The 5,710-nt window shown below is 38.0% G+C and overlaps 1 pseudogene; it reads right to left on the bottom strand.

Moving 5' to 3' along the window:
• Positions 1-510: 510 nt before the first annotated feature.
• On the bottom strand, positions 511-1,255 carry LOC120224398 (annotated as a pseudogene).
• Between the last annotated feature and the right edge of the window lie 4,455 nt (positions 1,256-5,710).

The following is a 5,710-nucleotide window of genomic DNA, read 5'->3' as shown; positions in this document are numbered from 1 at the left end:
TTCCATTCAATCTAATACTTCTGGATTCCTAACAAAAAAGGAATACATTAAGGACGTCCAAAAGTTGCTTACTGAAAGGAAACTCCTCAAAGAAGAGTAAGGAAGGGAATGTAGAAATTAAGTAGTCATGTGGAACACTTTTTAAATAGTAATGAACTACATTTTCATAAATTCACAGTAATTCAAAACATGGTCACTTGCAAAACTGATTCAGATTACTTAAATACCAGGTACATTTTTAGTTTTCTATAAAAGTGTTTGGATGTTACTTATGTTTATGTGAAATGAAGCTAGTAATACTTTTCTACAGCAGTAACGGCATACCAGGAATGCCAAGACAAACACAAATCAAGGAATGGAGTTTTCTCAAAGCTACAGTGTGAAAAGACTATAAACAGTTGATTCCATACACATCAATGGGTTTCTTTGCTATAGGAAGTCCACATGGAATAAGGAACAGAGATTAGTAAAAGGTTTCTTGAAGGGAAGGAGGATGACGCCTGTATGCATTTAGTTTTTTGCCCCTTCTGCCACATTGCATTCTTCCCCTGCAAGGTCTGATGTTCATAATGTTAGGTTGTCTCTAATCAACTGCATGGCTATGGTGCTATCTTTGTATGAGTCTTCGTTCAGTATATCAGGTTGTGCAATGGCCTCATCAGAAGCTGTTTTAGCCAGTGTGCAGGCAAGCTCTGGGTTATTAAGGATCTCATAGTAAAGTACAGAAAAGTTATGAACCAGCCCAGGCAGATTGGGTGTGTGGGTTACATCTCTTTCTTGCTTCTATCAAAAACCTCTTGGTAAGCTCCTTGGGAATTATCTATAGTTTGTTTTCCGTCATCACTACATGCAACTTCAGCAAGGAACCACACGTAATCTCCCTTCGTTTTCAGATAGAAGATCTTACTCTCTGGGTTAGTTGCATTGGCTATTAAATACTTACCCAACAAAAAGTTCCAGCACCATGGTGTAGGTGTAGGACCTCAGTTCAGATTCCAGTTTCTCCCAATAGTCCTTACTCAGCTACAACTCCTTGTCAGAGGTGGCGGTTTTCTGCTTCATGCTCCAGATGACCTTCCAGGTGGACCTGCTGCCCCCGACCACATTTTTGTAGGCCCCCTAGCACATGTTGCACTCCACTTTGGACAGCTTGGTGCCCTGCTTGGTCATGGCCTTCATGCAGGTGGTCATGTCATCATAGTGCTTGGCCTCCTGGGACCAGCTTTGCCTTTTGGATCAGCTCTGTCTTCTTCATGGGGACAGGGAGAGGAGAGCAAAGGTGACCATCAACATGGATTGGCCTAAGGTGGGTCTTTGGAGTGCCTGCACATGGCCATGGCGTTGGCTGTGGAGCAACTCCCATCACTTTGATCGGCTTTTAACTTTTAGCCAGGACCCTCCCATCTCCTGTGTTCCACAGATTTTGCTGAATTGTGTTTTTGTTTTCATTTATTTTTAAGTTTCAAAATGTTTTTAAGTTTCTCTTGAGGTCTATTCTCTGACCCATGTGTTATTTAATAATGTGTTCTTTAATCTTTAAGTATCTGGGGATTTTCCAGTTATCCTTCTGTTATTGATTTGAACTTTAATCCTGCTGTGGTCTGAGAGCTAACCGTGTATGATTTTTATTCGTTTGGATTTGTTAAGGTGTGCTTTATAGACCAAAATGTGCTCTATCTTGGTGAATACTCCATGTGAACTTGAGAAGAATGTGTATTCTGTTGTTGGATGCAGTAGTCCATAAATGTCCATTATATCCAGTTGATTGGTACCTATTGTTGAGCTCAGCTATCCTTAACTGGTTTTCTGCCTGCTGGATCTGTCCATTTATGGGTTTTTTTTTTAAATTTTTAAATGTTTTATTTATTTCTGAGAGAGAGAGAGAGAGAGTATGAGCAGGGGAGGGTCAGAGAGAGAGGGAGACACAGAATCTGAAGCAGGTTCCAGGCTCTGAGCTAGCTGTCAGCACAAAGCCCAATGCAGGGCTCGAACCCATGACTGTAAGATCATGACCTGAGGTGAAGTCAGACACTTAACCTACTGAGCCACCCAGGCGCCCCTGGATCTGTCCATTTATGATAAAAAGACATCCAAGTCTCCAACTATGATAGTGGATTCATCTACTTATTTAGTATATATTTTAATGATTCTTATTAGTCTTCTATACTTTTGATTCACAAATAACTGTTTGTATAATGATGCATAATTATCTGACAGCTGACACTTCTAACTCCAAATATATGTGTAACAGATTAATATTCCAAAGTTTTATTTTGACATTTTATTTTTGTTATGGTAAAATTGAAGGTTTTTAAAAAATCAAAGTACTTTTTAAAATAATTTATTTTGCAGAGTCACAAGCAGTAAAAAGTACAGCCTTACTTAGTTTGGTTTTTCATAATTGCCATCTTTATTGTCATCAAATCCACTTATGAATGAAAACTAGAAAGACAATTTCATACTAAGACAATTCATTGGCTCATGTCATTCCACTTGGCATGGACCTTTAGTTCCTGCTTTGAATTAGCAGGAAGCTCCTCTGCTTATAGAGCCCCTTGCATTTATTATTATTTTATATATATACATACATATACACATATATATGTACATATCTATAATACTTATTGAATTTGTTTATGCTCAAATAAATTCAATATATTTAATATCAAGAAAGCTTTTATACCATCAGTAAATCCCTCAAAACCCACAAATGCTGAAAGCCTAAAGCAGTGTGCAGTTTTACCACATTTTCTTTTGTCCCCATTCCAAAGGCTTGATAGTCTCCCAATCTCGTACTTAAATTCCCTCTTGGTTTTATACTTTGTTGATGTAATTCCTTAACTGTGTTTCAGACAATGAATTTGCTACACAAAGATATCGTCAGGTAAGTCTGTGGTTGAGGGCATTTCTTGTGAAGTAGGGGCACTACCAAAGAAACTGCCCCAAATAGAATATAAACATAGTGAAATGGTTTGTGACAGTAACAGCAAACATTGTATTCATGCCTAAGAAAATGTTCATTTGGAATTTAATATATTTGCTTGTTTTCTTGCTCTTTATCTGTAGTACCAAAAGCTAAACATTTTTCCCATTACTTCTGTGATATATAAGCAGAAATTTAAAGAACTCAAGAAAGAAAGGAAAATTCTACTTAATAGTGAAATGTTGACAACTGATGGCAAGTTCTCTAATTTTTTGACAAGTATTTAAGTTGTGGGCTATTGTTCCAAATATAAGCTTGGCCCATGGATATGCTCTTCTGTTATTTACTTTTTAAAACAAAGTGACTTGGGGTGCCTGGTTGGCTCAGCCGGTTAAGCATCTGACTTCAGCTCAGGTCATGATCTCATGGTTTGTGGGTTCAACCCCCGCATTGGGCTCTGTGCTGACAGCTAGCTCAGAGCCTGAAGCCTGCTTCGGATTCTGTATCTCCCTCTCTCTCTGACCCTCCCCTGCTCACGCTGCCCCCCCCCCTCAGAAATAAATAAAACATTTTAAAAAAGTGACTCTAACTTGGTCATAAACTGATTAAATGGTAACACTTTTGACATAGTAAGGCTGGATATTATAGCAGTCCAGAGCATAATCCACAGAGTCAAATTATCTGGATTTGTTTATCTATAAAAGAAAGACAACTACAGTACTTTCCTTACAGGAGTTTCTAGGGATTACATGGGTTCATGTTGTTGAAGTGTGCTGAACAGTGTATGGAAAATATTGAGCACTCAGTAACTGCTGATTCTCCTTTTGAATGCTTCAAGTGGTACAAGTTAGGAAGCAAGGAGGAAAGAGAGTCAATACTCTCAAGCTTAGTGCTATGCAACATGGAGTTGTTCAGATCAATCTCTATACAGGGACATCTCATTCTGCTAATAAAGACTGAAGTAATCATGAAGACAGGTTGCCAATTGCTGCAGGAGAGATTATTGTGGATTATCCATGTGGGCCTGATGTAACTAATCACAAGGGACCTCATAAGAGAGGGAAAGAGAGGTCAGAGTCAGAGATGCAAGAAGAGTCAGAGAGAGAGAGAAATTTGAAGATGCCACAATTGTCTTTGAACATGAGGAAGTTATCATGAGCTGTGGCATGCCAGATGCCCTTAGAAACTAGAAAAGTCAAGAAAGCATCCCCTCCCCTAGAGCCTCTATAGGAAGTGACTTGCTGACACTTGATTTTAGTCTTTCTGGCCTCTAGATCCATAAAATAATAAATTTATGTTGTTTGAATTCATTGAATTTGTGGTAACTTATTACAGTTTCAATGGGAAACTGATACAATTGGCCATACAAGGACATAAGCTTGGCGATACATATTTGTACACACACACACACACGCACACACACACACACACACACAGAGTGACAAGGGCCATTGCATCACTCAGTAATGCAGGTTACCAATTCTTTGGTAGGAAATAGTCAAGATACTATGTATATTCTTTACACACTGATCTAAGTGTGGAGGATAAAATGAAAAAGTCTTTCACCCTCATTACCAAAGTGTTTGGTTTATTTTAACCAGGTCACTAATTTGGGGGAATAAAAAAACAATGAATGACAACAATAACCTTTGGTGTGTGCCCAACTCCTGAGCGGTGAACCGTTTCCAGTTTTCTAAGTGTGTATTGGACTTCAAGGTCTGCAAAGTCAGAGATCGTGTTTTATTTCTCTTTCTATCCCTAAAACCTAGCACATATTATGTCACTGAATAAGGTCTCATTCACAGTTTGTTGCACTCAATTGAACAAGGTAATAAAAGCAAACAGTGTTTCTTGTATAACTTTGGGTTCCATTAGTCTTAGTATGATAAATGTTTTCTTACATGTGTATGCCTATGTGTGTATGTGTGAATGCATATGTGTGTGCACTCTCTGTCTGCAGATGATGTTTGTGGGTTTTTCTTCTGGAAAAAAAAAGGATTTCTTGGTTTATGACAATATTTCACATTTATTTGATGCCTGTCCAGAAATACAAGTGAGGCCTCTGTTCATGATTTAGGGAAAAGAAAAACAAACTGCTTTTCAACAGAATCTTGCTCACACGGTGCCCAAAACAGTGTATTGATATCGATGCTTATTATAACTTAAATGAGATTATATGATGATGGTGATGACATTGCTGATAAAATAAAATTAGTCCTCTCAGTTATTAATTACCAGAGTGTCTGTGAACAAAAATTGAAAGCCTAAAAGTTACAAGTGAAAAAAAAAATCTTATGAATTAAAAAAATGATTGATTAAATGCATTAATATTTAGCTAATATATATTCTAATCCACACTAAACCCTTAAGCACAAATGCCTGGGTTATTAAGACACATGGCAGTAAACTGTGCATAATTATAGTCTGGTAATCTAGCTGCCCAGATAGCTTTAAAGTGGAATGTAACAAATGATATTAGCATTCTCATCTGAGTGCTAAATCTCTCATTGCTATCCAGGGCAGCCAAGGAAAACTCCAGGTCCCCTACTTCTGGGCAGGAAGAGGAGGTAGACTCACTCCAAAGCATTTACACTTTTAGTGCATCACTTCTTTCTACTAAGAACTGTCTAACTGCTGTCTCATTTTCTCCATTAAAATCCCAGTTCTGGTCACTCTATCCTGTCGTCAGCAATAAGCAAGTAATTAATCAAACCCCAAGGAATGGTGAAAAAGAGTCCCTTTATAAGCCTGTTTCTGTGGTGTAATTAGAGGTCTTCTCTAGGCTGC

Source organism: Hyaena hyaena, unplaced genomic scaffold (assembly GCF_003009895.1).
Source record: "Hyaena hyaena isolate Hyena2069 unplaced genomic scaffold, ASM300989v1 scaffold_1168, whole genome shotgun sequence".
NCBI classification, from domain to species: domain Eukaryota; kingdom Metazoa; phylum Chordata; class Mammalia; order Carnivora; family Hyaenidae; genus Hyaena; species Hyaena hyaena.
Note: the sequence above shows the minus strand (reverse complement) of the source record. Positions and strands in the feature narration are given on the sequence as shown.